At 26.2% G+C, this 16,760-nt stretch overlaps 1 protein-coding gene across 3 annotated transcripts in view; it reads right to left on the minus strand.

The window, feature by feature from the left end:
- Positions 1 to 16,760, minus strand: part of LOC107440074 (uncharacterized) — a 40,563-nt gene that overhangs the window by 16,231 nt on the left and 7,572 nt on the right. Inside the window, exon 1 of one of the 3 annotated variants that reach the window (XM_071184154.1) lies at positions 7,632 to 7,762. The exons of 1 other annotated variant lie outside the window; for it this stretch is intronic. The gene's annotated coding sequence lies outside the window, so the exon portion shown is untranslated. Of the gene's footprint in view, positions 1 to 5,191; positions 5,473 to 7,631; positions 7,763 to 16,760 lie in introns of those variants that run through there. One more of the 3 variants, XM_043043508.2, reaches the window with a different exon arrangement.

Raw genomic sequence — 16,760 nt, forward strand, 5'->3', positions numbered from 1 at the left:
CTTTTCAACGTTTTAACTAAAGTTAATAGTTAGTGGAGCTCATTAGATAAGTTTGGAATATTAAAAAAAGAAATTCCTTTCTCTGTATGAAATAAGTACACATGTCGCTATAATATTTTAACTTATAAAATAAATGCTGTAATTATTTAAACTAAAAAAAAGTTCAATGCATGGAAATAATTTTTGAAGCAACAATTTACTTTCTAATTTTAACTGAAGATGATAATTACAATTCAATGTAATCGAATTATTAAAATATCTTTTCAAATATAAAAAATAAAAAATGTCTTAAATATTTATATCCACTAGAAGAAGGAATTGTGGCTAAGCTCATTGGAATACGAAGTTTTTTTTATTTATTTATTATTTTATCAATTCGAATAAAATCGAAACATATTTCCTAAAATGTTAATGACAGTTTAATTGCGTCAAATTTTTTGAAAAAATTATCGGTGTACTAGAAAACCATAACTATAATATTAACTATAACTATAAACTGGTAAACTATAAAATTCTGCCTTGCAAATTTCGTGGCTAAATATATTAATTCGGAAATAACATAGTGGTCAATACAAAATTATCTTGCCGGGCAACGAATTTAGGTTCAAAAATTTAGCCAAGGGATCGAATGTAAGGGAAAGTGGGGTAAGAGCGGTTAGCTAAGATTCGAAGGTCTGTTAAAACTGAACTGTCAAATTCAATCAAGATATTAATTGTTTAGTTATTATTCTAAATGATTTTTTCCCAGAGAAAGTCAAAATGCGGGTACACATGTAAACTCCATGGGAAATTTAGAAATACTAAAAATTCAACGAAAAAGTAGTAGACGTTTCTATTTTATATGACAATTTAAGAAAATTATGCATCTAATTTACATGTGATGTAGTCAAGTCTGGACTAAAGGGGGGAGACGATTGTCCTGGGGTCCGGGGCTGGTGAGACCCCGACTGGAATTCTTAACAAAAAACCTAGTGAAAAAAAAAGAGCATTAGGGAGTTGATATAGTGGAAAAACTGCGCAGGTGCCATGAAATAATCAACAACACACACAATATGGTAGGTTCTTCTCCTTGACTTGCAATTTAGAGTTTGTCTCCTTGAAGAACTAATTTCGACACAATAGAGGTGCCTGGTTTCACCCTATTACACGGTCTTACCCGAATCTCCCCTTCGTCTACATAGTACCGATTTGTTTATATTTTTCATTATAGAAAGGGATTGTTTAAAAGCTAAAAAAAATTACAATATATATATAGTGGTATAGTATATACAAAACTGGAGGAAAATTGTATCGCAATATTTGAGAGAAAGATTTAGCGGGGTATACTTGATGGTGTAAATGAAAACAATAACTGGAGAAGGAGATTTAACTTTCAACTGTACAAGATTTATAAGCAACCTGATATTATTAAATACATGAAAATAAATGGAATGAATTGGATCTCCCACGTAATTCGAATGAGTGACGACAACACAGTAAAAAAGATACTGCTTTTTAGACCCACTGGAAAAATAAAGCGGGGAAGGCCGCGGCTGAGATGGGCTGACTCAGTGGATTTTCTCGCAATTAATGAAAAGAACTGGAGATCAAAGATAAAGCGGAAGTCGTCATTGAGAAATCTTCAGAGGAAGGCATTGGCTCACATTGGGCTTTCTTACCAACTATGATGATGATATAGTGGTGTACATTATTCTTAAAAATAAACGAACAGCCTTTATTCCACCCTATTCGAGTAGTTATTTCATTCCCTCTTTATTTATTATTTTACATTTAACTATGCGAATCAATATGATAAATGACTTGAATAGTTGTCAATTATCTTTTAATAATATAGTGATTTATTTAGCAAAAACGTATAAATTCTATACATTTATATGTTCATTGGAGAAACATGACTTATTTTAATATCATGCATGAAAATTAAAACAATTAACAGTGTTAAAGAAATTAACAGTCGTATTTTTACATTAAATTTAGATTTTATGCAAATAAATAAGTATTCACTCCCATTTTTCACAAACATGAGTAAAAAAGTTATTAAAATTTGCGTAAAAATGATTTTGAAATTTAACAACTAGACTTCGATTATTATAACTCCATTTTCATTGATTTCTCAGATTTCAATAACTCCTCCTTGTTGGATGTTGAATTTTAACTTTTCCCTTAATTAATTTCTTAAGAATTCTAAATAATCATATTAATATTTAAGGAAAGCAATTACAGAACACTTTGCGAAGCACACAGATCGCACACACAAAAATAGATAGTCATTTATGACAATATACATACATAGGTGTTTTGAATAAAAGCACACCAGGTGCGAGGGAACTACACTACAATCATATAGTGTATATTTTTAAATTCTAAATGATATGTAAGTGAAGGGGTGAGGCCAAGGGGTGAAGCAAGTCAAACCCCCTTCATTCACTGCATAACTGCCAGCAAGATTTGGTTAATTCTAAAACTATACTCCTAACACCTGTTCAGAGCAACAAATGCACAGGAAGTCTTTATTGAAGTGACCGCCTATTGTATTCTTATCTTCCAAACTGAAATTTCATTTTAACTAATAAAACATTTAAAAAATTTTTTTTTTCTTTTTCTTATTTGAGTACCTCTTCTTAATGCAATTAAGCTAAAACTGGAAAACAACTACATAATATCAATTTGAAAGACGAAATCCAACAATTTTTTGATATAAAATGATTTGTCCTTATAAATGGGTTATTCAGTTATCCGATATGCATTTTAAGTGAGGATGAATGTATTACCGAAACTGGTTGTAGTTATCGATGTTATAAATTTATCGCCTTACCATTTAATAAATCGCATAGCTTTATTAGTTCATCATTAACGCATCCAAGTAAAATGTAAACTTAGTAGACTGTGGAAGAAAAAATTCCGAAAAATTCCAACAAACAATAGAATAAATCATCATCAAAAGCAAAAACAAGTTCCGGCTACTGTGAATTATTTGAAACACAGCTAACCTGACATCAAAAAGTATTAGAAATTTTTTTGGTAAGTCAAAATTTTAATAAATTGCGAAAAATTTAAAACAAAATTAAAGTGCTCTTCCAAGTCAAGAAGTTATTTAATGGTTGTTTTTTTCCATATAAATTACTAAATTAGGATTAAAGTTATTTTTTGAATCTTAAATATTCATATACAGTTCATTTGATTTAAAAATCAAATTAAATATGAACATTTAGATTAATACTGTATTACAAATAATGCAGCACTGCGCGTAAAATGAAGAGATTTTAAAAGAAAAACCAAAGTCTGTATTAAAATGGCCAGATATAATTATTATATTAACATAGTTTATCAATTTCCTTTTTATATTTAAAAAAAATGCACATTGGAACTGAATTTCTTTTTTGTCACGCAATTGACTTCAAATTAAAATAATCATATTAAAAACTGTTAAAATGCGCACCAAGACCAATGCAGGAGCAACAATGAAAATAAATTCGTTGTAAATCTAATTGATTCGGTAGCTTCTGACAGAATATATAAAATTGCCATAAGCCTAGATAGAATAACTCGATACCCAGTAACATATCAAACCTTAATAGCAAACTAGTTATCCTTAATTTCACGCAAAAATATGGTCAACAAAAAAACTTTTAAAATGTAATTGAATTTATTTAAATGCAAAAGTATTTAATGTTTAATAAACTTCTGATATTAAGAAACTAAAATCAAAATTAGTTATTAGATTAAATATAGCCATATTAATAAGCGTACTTTTTTCTTATTAAGCATTATATTGCCTTTAAACATCTAGCATTAACTATGATGTAAAATATTAATACTAAAGTCTTAAATGTTTAATTTACACATGATATTGGGAAACTAAAATCAATATTAGTTATTAGATTAATTACAGCTACAATATGCGTACTTTTTGCCTTTAAACATTTCTAACATTATCGATAATATAAGATATAAATGCAAAAGTTTTAAATTTTTAATAAGTTCATAATATCAGGAAACTAAAATCAAAGTTAGTTATTTCAATTAAGCATTATTAATATAAGCACTTCTTATGTGTAATAGAATAAAATAGTGGGACATTAGTAGTACCTATTCTACAAGATAGCATTAATGTGCAGTATAAATTAAATTCAATTATTTTTCTTTTTCTACTGTAATAGTTATTAACTTTAAGACAATGTAATATTGTATGTAATCAATAAAATAATAAACATCAACACTTTATAACTAAGATATAAAATGCAATACTTTTTCTTAAGTAACTTTAAGGGATTAATTTGTATTCGCACTGCAACACTTAAAATTTCTCTACATAATTAATATCTCTAATTTATACTCATATTAATAAATTTAACTCATATTATTAAATCAAGCCACTAATTTTGTTCTGGTTGCTGATATTTATATACTAATATTAGTAATTCATTACTTATTATAATTATGCCATTCATTAGTGCTTTCGTTGTAATGCTTTTGTGACATAATAAAGGCAAAAATAGAACACTACAGAAACTTTACATACAACATAAACAATAATTAAAATAAGTAACTATAAAGGGTAAATTTGCTTTAGTATTGCCACAATTCAATTTATCTTCAACCTTAGATTTCTATGCACAATTAATATCAAACTTATACTCATATTATTTAATTTGGCAACTTTAACATAAAACGTTAATTTAGAATAATTAGCTAATTTTTTTCTAGCTGTTGATATTTATATATTAATATTAGTAATTCATTACTTATTATAATTATACGGTTTGTTAGTACTTTCAGTGTAATGCTTTTATTGCATAATAAAGGCAGAACCAGAACAATATAGAAACTTAATATACTACACAAATATTAACTAAGATTAAAAATGCTATACTTCCTTGCAAGTAACTATAGAAGGCTAATTTGTTTTCATATTGCAATAATTCAATTAATCTTCAATTTTTATACATAATTAGAGTTTTAAATTAATACGTATATTTCGTAATTTAGTAACTTTAACCTAGAACGTTCATTAAGATTACTTAGCCTCTTATTTTTTTTTCCGAGCTGTTGATATTTATATACTATTAGTAATTTATTACTTATTTAAATTATATCATTTATTAGTAGTTTCAGTGTAATGCTTCTATGACAATTATTATTTTATATTAACATGAAGGCAGAAATAGAACAATATAGAAACTTCACTTACCTAAAAGTCCTTAAAAAGATGAGACAGCGAAATCTGTCTTCCTTGCAGCACGTGATAATAAAATAACGGTATGCTACCGGAGCGAAATTTACTATTTGTAAAAAAAAACTTAAGCGATTGTCTTATTTGGCGTAGGTATAAAATCGCCAAGGTAATATCTTCTTAGGAAACAAACTTCTGAGAGTTATGCGGAAATATCGGAGAAGATGAATTCGTGCATTTGTAAAAAAGCTTTTGTGAAGCGAAGATGGAACATCACATAAGATATAAACTAACAGTACATGGTTGCTTGTCGGAGGGGGGTCATGGGTTTTTTACCCCATTATTCTAATAGCCAATGGCTATACGCTGGTACTGCGGACACCTGACCATTGGCTGGATAATGCCTTTGCCCCTACAAGAAGAAAGTCCCCTAAATGGTTTAGGGGTCAGAGGAAATATACAAGTAAAAAAATTGTCACAATGTTTTAAGTAGAGGAGGTTTGGACCGACAAATAATAAAAGTCCCAAAATGCTTACAATTTAACAAAAAAGATTTATATTTGATAAAGTTTACGTAATAATTTTTATTACGATAAACAAAAGCATTTTTGATGTTATTTTTTTATTACCCATTTTTTAAAAAAAATATTAGCAACTAGTTTGAAGACGTTCTAAAAAAATAATATATTAAAAAAATTAATTAATTAATTGTAAATTTATTATTTTATTTTAAAATGGCTTTCATTTTAAGTTAACAATAAACAGCTTTATTTAATAAATTTTACTGTTGTTTATTACCATTCAAATCTTACGTAAGCAGATTTTTGAAAATTTTGGTCTCTTGTCAGCAAAAATAAGCAATTTGCAAACCATACGTATATATAAGAAAATCAGAACTCCCCCCATTGGTTTTTACTTTAATTTTGACATAAGCTGTAAATGTCTAATTTCAGGATTAAATTCGAACTTGGCATTAAACAAAATTTATGTTTTAATTCACTTTATAAAATTTTGAGTAGAATATTCTTTAGAAATCTTTATCATTTTCTTTTTTGTGGTCTCTGAAACTTTCGGAGAAAATTTTTTCCAATCGTTTTTTTCTTTTTCTTTCCTGAATTGAATTTTTATTCCTGTGTTTTTGTTAAATTTTTATTTTGCTTTTTAAGAAAATTTTGAAAATGATACTCTCCTTCTATTTGTCAACAAAGATAAGAAAATCACAAACCCTTTCCACCTATTATGTGCTTACGCATTATTTGGACTGCCCCTATTCGCAAAGAAATTTTTGTAATCATCACTAATTAGTTTTCAATTTTAATGATAGTAAATTTGTTCTATTGCAACAAAAAACTATTTTAAAAATTTTGTTCTATTGTAACAAAATTACTTTCTTTACTGCCTGTAGAGATTGTTTTCGATGTCGTATTTTAGAATGTCTCAGTTGGCAGAATTTCTTTTTTTTTATGGGGTCCTCTTTTCTTTTTCTAGACCTTTTTTTTATTTTTTTTTATTTTTCTGCAGTGACTAAGGCACTTGGCTGTCATTTTAAAGGACTGGTGGCAACTTAAAGCCCAGTAGCGTGCAGAAGAGGGGGCAATAGGCACAGGTATTCAACTGAGTAGGGAGCATAAAATGGAGAAAAAACTACTTATTACACTGTAAAAAAAAAAAAAAAAAATCATGATCTAATCACGGTAAAAAGTACAGGCAATTTGAGTGCAGCATCTGTAAAACCAATTTTATCGTAAAATTTATTTTTACCGTAAAATTTTATATCGTACTTTTTACAGTAATATTTATTTAATTACAATAGTTCAGTGATTTCAAAATAAATATCACTGTAATAATTACGACACATCAGATTTTTGTTTCGCAAAACTTTACGGTCAAAATTGCCTTTACGATAAAAGCACTGGCATTCTGAGTGCCGGTACGTTTTACCAGAATTTAATCCAGAATTTTTTTTACAGTGTAGTTCATGAAATTAATTACCAATCAATTTAAAGAATATAAAGCAAAAAATTAAATGTTTAAATTTTTTTTAATTTTTTATAACCGTCGTTGAACAGCCGACCCAGTTTTTATGGGTATTGCTTTAAATTACGGTAAAAAGTACCGGCACCCTGAGTTCCGGTACTTTCTTACTGTAACTTGATCCTGAATTTTTTACATTGCAGCATATTACCGGCTCCCGAGCTTTTGCGAAAATATAATTATTAGGAAAAAATATCTCATGAGACAGAGTTATGGTGTAAATCAAAGCAAAAAGAGAGTAATGAGAATTTGTCATACAAAATGTTTTTCCCGAATCAATAAAAATCATTATCCTTAAAATAGCCTAATTTCTGATAAAATAATTGTTAATTTAACGAATATTATTATTATTCTTCGGAAAGTCTGCAGAGTTTTGATGTTGTTGCAGGAAAGAATCGTAGGAAATAAATAAAATTTTACTTACAGAAACAAAATAATCTTCCAAAAACAGTAAAAACCAATACGCTCATAATGGTTTAATTAAAAATAAAACACTTGTTAATTCAGAGAAAATATTATTAATAATCTTTAAGAGACCCTGCTATCATTGTTAGTAAGTAGTAACATAAGAGAATGCAGCATTTAGTTAAAAGCTGTTCAAACAACAGTATAAATTATTTTTTATTTCATTTATTTGTGTCAACGTTAAGGTCATTTGTTTTATTGATTTCTTGAATTTAATTGTTTTTGATGTTATAAGCATAATGTGTAAACTAAACTAGCAAATGATAGAGTGGCATTGTGAAACCACGGAGTTAGGTAACTTTTTCTACAACGTTACGTTGGCTTAAAATTTTTTTAAAAATGTCTTTCCGTTGAATGTTTTTCAAAGTTAGCTTTTAACTTTTTTAAAAAATGGATAAAATAAATTTATTTTACGACGTGTTTCTTTTTTTTTCTTTGTTAAAAACCTTTATTTCTGATTTTATTTATTAATTATTTTTTATTTGTTAGGTTCGACCAAGCTTGTCACCAAAAACAGCAATTTTTTTAGAGTTTTTTTCCTTCCGTTTTTAAAATAGCAATTGCGAGAAATACTAGTTTTAACACTACTTTACCGTTACTATCAACAATTCTTTTTCTTTCATCTCTACCGAAATGAGGTTTTTATTCAATTTTTTCAATAGAAGATGGATTAGGGCTGAACAGCCATATTTTAACTTCAAATATAACAAGGGCCATTTTATACAACTTTTGATCATTCATACAAAGATGATGAATACTATACTTCTTTGAGAGAACAAGAGATAACAATAGTAAAGGGTTTTTCAAAATGATAAGAAGTCCTTTAATAGAAACCGAGCAACCGCACACGTTGTTGCCAGTGAAGAATTTTTCCATTTCCAGAAAAATTACTGTTTTTCATTAAGAAAAAATAATATCCCATATAAAATAATGCAAGCACAAAAAAATAGCAATTGCGAGAAACGCTAGTTTTTAACACTATTTTACCGTTGCTATCAACCTCAACTGATTTTTTTCTTTCATCTTCACCAAAATGACGTTTTTATTCAATTTTTTCATCGAAGATGGATTAGGCTTGAGCAGTCCTTATTTACTTCAATTGTAAGAAAGGCAATTTTGTACAACTTTTATTCATTCATACAAACGTGTTGAATACTATACTTCTTTGAGGGAACAAGCGATAACAATAGTAAAGGATTTTTCAGAATGATAAAAAATCCTTTAATAGAAACTGAGCAACCGCACACGTTGCTGCCAGTGATAAAATTTTAAATTTCCGAAAAAGTGCTGCAAAATAACAAAACGTCTTTTTTTAAAAAATTTTTTGAAATGAAGTATTTATAGGCCAAGGATCTTTTATAGTATACCAATCATGAATATTATAAAGTGATAAACTATACGTTTATTTTTCTTTAAGAAGAAATAATATCCCATCGAAAATAATATAAGCGCAAAAAATAATATATAAATAAATAAACTAATAAAAAATTAAAAAAAAAGCATTGCCAATTAGAAGATTATAGAAGGTTTTTTTTAAGAAGTATTAAAAATGGTAAATGATATTTAAAATTAATGGTGGAAGATTTGAATAGTTTAATTTTCATTTTTACTTTGGCTTCACTGAAAAATGAAGTAATAAAACTAAAATTTTTGAACTTTTAAAATGTTGAAATTTTTAAAATTGAAATAAAATAGGAAAATCATTTTTGTAATGTATAGCTAGAAAAAAGAATCAATGAAAAATTAATATGATATTGACTCTTTGATATTAATATGATAGCCTTTTTTTATGTTTTCCTGCTTGATAACCTTTCTACTTTCTAAAAACTTAGTTACTAACCACATTAATATTTTCACCAACTATATTTAAAACTATATATTCGTCATCAACAACAACGATTTAAAATTACAAATAAAATAAGAATTTTTTTATCAGGCACATTAGAAAATGTTTCAGTAAAGATAATCATTTATAAATAATTAACTTTCCTTGATAATGTGTTAAATAAAGAAATAGTTTATCGTATTTTTTTAAAATTTTATTTCAGTCCTATCGTGCTAATAATTTTCATGTCAATCATGCTATCAAAAAAGTTCACTATAAAAAAAGAAGCTATTCTGTTCTTTTAATTTTTTATGTTTGTGTAACGAAATAAGTATTTAAAAAAATAGATATAAAATTAAGAGAGATATTTTGAAACTTCACAACAGAAAAAATGGTATTTAATTCGAAAAATGCAGTTTATTTTAAAAAATTTACTGCTTTACTTTAATAAATTTTGATCTTTTACATAAAAATCATTGCATTTTGTATTTTAATAATTCATAGAATTTTCACTAACATTTTATTTTTTTCCATCTTCCTAAGGAAAGGTCATTTATTAATAATTCATGATTGAAAAAGAATAGTAAAGAATTAATTTTTTTTACATGGTTAAAAACGTGGTTTACATGGTCAACATTATATTCGTCTTCACGCTTGCATTTTACTTTTCTAAACAATTTTTTAAAAAAGGGCAAAAAAGCAACGTTCATTTACTTAAATATTTATGTAAAGGTTTAAAATCTAAGTAAATAAACAAATGAAGAAAAATTCCGTGCAATAGTTTATACAATAATTTCATTATAACTACTAAGGTAATTTTAGCAGACTTGAGTTCTTATTTTATTATGAAGTATATAAAATTCTTATAAATTGTTATAAAAAATATGTTATATTGTTATATAAATTTTTATATTGTTATATAAATAATTATAAAATTGTTATAAAAAATATTGATAAAAAAAGTTATAAGTGTTAAATGCATTATCAAAACAATAAAAAAAAATTTCGTTGATCCTTTTATCTGGATATACATTGTCTTTATTATGTAATGCGAAAAACCTTACGGATTATTAATAATATGCTCAAACATTTCATATTAAAATAAATTGTTTGTTCACTAAAAACATGCATTAAAAGAGTTCCAAATTATAAGAAAATCTCTTAAATAAAATATTTAAAATACATCGCAATTACGATGTAACAAGTTTTATGATTACTGCATCATAATTACTATTTTAAAAGTTTTATACAAGTTAGAACTTAGTGGCCTACATTTTCAGGAAAGCACATTTAAAAAATTAAATAAATAAATAAAAAGCATGCGTAATATACATATTACCCTCTGACAATGTAAAGTTAATCAGAATTATAAAAGTTTTACACTCTTAAATACATGCTTAAATACGTGTATTTTAAATACATGCAATGTCTCAAACTTGATAATGATAGTAAACGTGTCATTTTCAGGAAGGCATTTTAACAAGGGGAAACAACGGGTTTGAAAGGGATTCTAGGAAGTACATAGCTGGAGGCACGTACGGCAAGTTCAAAGGTAATTCCTTACAAAGAGAAGTCTTCCTGTCCTTTCAGAATATCAGAATTCATCTGGAAGACTGTAATAAATCTTTCAATCACTGGTAGGCCAAAAAATGGTATACTGGATAATTTTTTTCCCCGCTGATTTTAATTTTGTTTCGCAGGATTTAATTCTTAGCGACAATTTAATCATTCCAACATATATTAAAACTGTAAAGGTCTACAAAATAGGTGTAAAGAAAAAACACCGGAAAAATATACAGTGGAAAAAGTCTGGAAAAAAGTAGCAGAAAAAAAAAAGAGTATCGGAAAAAAAAAAAAAAAAAAAGGAAGACCACCGGAAAAAAAGCATCGTTTAAATTATTGGAAAAAATGTAATGACTAATTTAATTCGGGCCATCGAACTCGATTTTAATACGATTAAATAATTATTCGGATATAATTATGCATTTCTTAAAAAAATTAATTAATATACAGTCCCTGGTCAAATTATTAGACGCACTAAAAGATTCTATGTAAAATCTTAATTATCAGGTGAGACTATACAGCCTTATTGTTCTACACAGCTGGAATAGGTTTGCATTGGTTTACGTTCGTGTATCAATTGGTTAAATTTGACGATATATAATGTAAATTTGATGATATATTATATAAATATAGAATATTTTTTATATCAAGCCTTATATTAATATATTATAATACAGTAGGGAACCGATTAAACGGAACGATCGGGACCATCGCTATTCCGGATAACTGATTTTTCCGGTTTTCTGAATCGCTACAAAAAACCGTTTTTTTTTATTGTTAAACCAATTTAAAAAAAATATTTGGAAATAATCTTAAAAAGAAGAAAAAACGATGAAGTAATACACTAATGATTATTTCCAAAATGATGGTAAGGTGAACATCTTTCAAAAAAGAAAGAAAAATCCTAAAATCTTATGAGGAAAAAAAATTTTTGTTAAAAAAATGGCGGGAAAATTTATCGAATTTCGTTCCGGTTTTTTGGTTTTCCGGTTTTCTGATTTCCGGATAACTGGTTCTGTACTGTACTAATATAAGCATACTTATATTAGTGCGTCTAATAATATGGCCAGGGACTGTATGAGGATTTAATTGAAAGTATAGGGTACGAACCCTATATTTTTCCATTTTATTCTATAAGACTGTTTTTCGAAGGCTCCGTCGTAATATGAAACGATGCTTTTTTACGAATAATATGCTATTTTTATAACTGCCTTGAGTGAGTTAGCAATTATTACTCACGGCTGTTAGGTCAAGTTTAGTCTATCGAAAGCCAAAGCTGTCTACGCTTATTTTGAAAATAGCGCAAAATGTCAACATGGAAAGAAGCCACAATGTTGCGAAAATGAAAAGCGTTTGCGATCTAATTCTTCAATACTTAAAAGCTTTCCCCAATGCTGCATACTTAGGCTCATAAAAATTTGCAAACACTGAGAATAAGGCAGTGATTTTGATCATTTTCATCAGGGTGTAAAAATGTTGGCAAATAGTCGATTTCTTAAAAAAGTTTAATTACTTTAAAAATATTTAAGATATTTGACTGTTCAAAGGCCCAGATAATTCTTCACGACAAAACAATTCGGCCCAGACAATTCCTTCACGTCGCATTGTTTCAAGTGTAAGGCGTTTAAACTATGGCTTTTCTATTTTCCTTGGCGACACAGCTTCGAAACACAGCGTTAATAATTTGATTAAGATTCTCAAGCAGTTCTAAAATTGTTCTAAATTTCACCAAATAATTTTTTTGTAGTGTGATATAATAGTATGCAAACAATATTTTTTTCAACTAGTTAGCTTTTTTAAAAAAACAAAGGAAAATTGAATTAAATTGAAATATTTTATCCTCTTTGTTAATATTTTTAACTCATCAAAATTTTTACCCCAATTAGAGACTATTACTAATTGACAAACTACCTATAATAATACATTAATTAATTATATTTTCAATTAAAAATATTTAAAGCATTAAAAGTTTCGTTCTGTCGATTTCAAAATAAACTTTGCACATTATTTAATTTTGCTAAGAGGAATTAAAAAGCCACAGTAACTTCAAACTCTTAACTAAACTTTAATTTTAAACTAAGTGTACCTTTGAATCATTAAAAATTATTCATACGAATCTTAAAAAAAAAAGTACTAGATTATTTTCAAATTTTTAATAAGATGATCACAAAAGCTTTTCCTTTTCTTAAAACTATAAATATTTTTCAAACTGACATTTATCACCATGATTACAAAAAAAAATTGCTTGCTGAATAAGACGAATAAAATTCAACGGAATAATAAAAGAAGAATAAAATTGAATTAATAAATGTTATCAACTCTCAACCGTTAAAAAAATAAATAAATAAAATAAATTATTATCTAAAATGCATTAGTTCAAACAATGACAGAGCCTTAGAAATATTAAATATTCATTCAAATATTGAAAATTTGAAACTGACATTTTGAGCCATTTTCCCTATTAAAATTGATATTGGTAAATGAGAAGCAGAAAATTTAACACTCATTTATAAATGTTAATTAATGTCTGTTACTCACAACAGTAAGAATTAATAAATAAATAAAAGAACATATCATATTTTTTAAAAAAGTGTTATTTCAAATCATGACAGAGCCTTTGAAATATTAAAAAATATTGCTTCAAATATTTATAAAGTAAACCGGACATTTTGACGCCATTTTCATTATTTGAATTGAGACTGTTTACCAAAAATGCGCTAATCTTGTCACGTAGAAATGTTACAAACTCATAACGGTGAAAATAAATAAACAAATAAGCATTTTATTTTTCTAAAGTGTTATTTCAACTTAAGACAGAGCTTTTGAAATATTAAGAGAAATATTCATTCAAATTAAGAAAAAATTATAAATTGTTTTTAAATATTAGATCACAAAAGCTTTCTTCCCCAAAACTCTAGCTTTTCTTTATTTAAATGTTACAAACTCACAAAAAATAGCATGTATTTTATTTTTCTAAAAAATATTATTTCAAATAGTGACAGGACTATCGAAAAACGCTTTTAATCAAACCTCAATTGAAAAAATAAGTAAATGAAAAAAATAAATAAACAAATTATAAATAAGCAAATTAATTAACAAATAAACAAATTAATTAATATATAAACAAATTAATTAATATATAAACAAATTAATTAAGAAAATAAACAAATTAATTAATAAATAAACTAATTAATAAATAAATGAACTAATTAATTAATAAATAATCTAATTAATTAATAAATAAACAAATTAATTAATAAATAAACAAAAGTTCTGATAAAACCGGTAGATTCTAATAAACAGTTCATTTGGTATGCTTATTTTACATTTATATCGATAGAGTATTATGAATTCGATATTCATTATTTGTAAATTATAGTAAATAAATATTTCTTCCAGTCGATAAAAATTATGTACAATTTATTTATTAATTTAGAATTAAATAATAATTCTATGATGTAGATAAGGCTAATCATCATTAAGATTTCGATTTTCAAGATATGACTTTTTTCTCTCCTTTCAGACTTTTCCTTTTTATAATTAAATAATATTTCATAGAACTTAGTGCATGCTTTTGTGAGTCTAAAACCGAGGTAAAATATAGCCGGGCAGTCGGGCCCTATAAGCCGATTAGGTAACAAATCATTACGAGCAATAACTATGGGTATCGTAATCAAGTAACCAAAATATAAAAATAAAATCAATAGAAGTGGATCATTAAACTGGGATTCTTAACATCGGAAATAATTTTCATGCAATCATGTTTATCACTGTACATGTTGTGATATATTAGTCAGCATTTTCCACATGATGCATAAAAAAAAGAAAGGTTTTCCTCGTGATCGCTATTCATGAGTGAGTATTAAATAGAATGGAACTAAAAACAAAATTGTGTTTCGCAATTAATCTTTACATCGATTTTACACCAATAATATTCTTCACTACTTTCGATTTCAGCTGCAAGGCTAATTTTTTTTTATACAATAATCAAAATTATTATCACTATTTTTTTTAAAAAATAGATTATGTATAATATATTATACGTTATGTACCGTGGCTAATATATATATATATATATATATATATATATACAGTGCACTCCCGATTATCCGGGTTAATCACCGGTACAGGTTGCACGGACAATCGAGAAACACGGATAATCCGAAAACTCCTTTTATTAAAGAAAAATTCAATATGAGTACAAAAAATATAAAAATTACTGACATTTGCATGCCTAACATCAAACTAGGAATTTTCCTTATTAAAAAATGTGTAATGCGTCTTCGCCATATATCGATACACGTATTTTACGAACCGCAGTAATGTCACCGTAATCAAATCCTCCCATATAATCTAATAAAGTTTCCNATATATATATATATATATATATATATATATATATATATATATATATATATATATATATATATATATATATATATATATATATATATATATATATATATATATATATATATATATATATATATATATATATATATATATATATATATATATATATATATATATATATATATATATATATATATATATATATATATATATATATATATATATATATATATATATATATATATATATATATATATATATATATATATATATATATATATATATATATATATATATATATATATATATATATATATATATATATATATATATATATATATATATATATATATATATATATATATATATATATATATATATATATATATATATATATATATATATATATATATATATATATATATATATATATATATATATATATATATATATATATATATATATATATATATATATATATATATATATATATAATTCGGTAAGCAAGCAAAAGAATGCAATAGGGGTAAACTGCCGTATAACAAAAAAATCAACGGAAACAAAAGTAAATTTAAAATTAAAGTTTTTAGGTATTTGGCATTTTTGTTTGATAAACTATAAATTGAAAATAAATAATAATAAAGAAATATGAGAAAGCAAGGAAAAGAAAGAAAATCAGAAATCAATTTTTTTAACTTCTATTTAAGCGTTGAAAGAAAAAGAAAAATAATTGTCACGCAGTTTTTATTAAAGTCCATAGAGAAGAACTTATGTTTTCTCAGTTGCACAGCAGTATATTGGTCTTGTGTTTTTTGCACCAACTCAGCACTTCCAATCATTTTTCAATATTCCTAAGCAATAAAAAATAATGTTCATCTAATTCTAGCAAATTGACGCAAATAGGAAAACAGGAATTTTAATTTGCTGGCATCACTTGGTTCGGACTACAGTTCCAAGTTCGACAGCTCAGTTTACTACAAAACATCAAGGGAACCGGCAGACAGGTAACACACTGAAACTCCTATTCAAAGAAGCTTGATTATTCTAAAAGCACAATGAACAACCTTTTTAAACGTGACGGTTACGGCACGAGCTAGGAACAGGTGTAAGACTAGAAAAGGGTTGAGGTCTTTTATTTATGGAAGAAGGCGGGCCAAGCTTCACACATACTTGTATGTTTTGCCATGATACTGAGCAAAGAAAAAAATATGCCACGTGACAACAATAGCAAAGAAGTACTTTGAAGTACCGTTCACCAGGAAAGCCCCAAATTACTTTTAGTTATTAATAGTAATAAATGCAATTACTTGATTGCTTCTATTTACAATTTAAATTAAATTATTTCAA

The sequence above is a fragment of the Parasteatoda tepidariorum genome, chromosome 8, assembly GCF_043381705.1.
Source record: "Parasteatoda tepidariorum isolate YZ-2023 chromosome 8, CAS_Ptep_4.0, whole genome shotgun sequence".
In the NCBI taxonomy this organism is placed as follows: domain Eukaryota; kingdom Metazoa; phylum Arthropoda; class Arachnida; order Araneae; family Theridiidae; genus Parasteatoda; species Parasteatoda tepidariorum.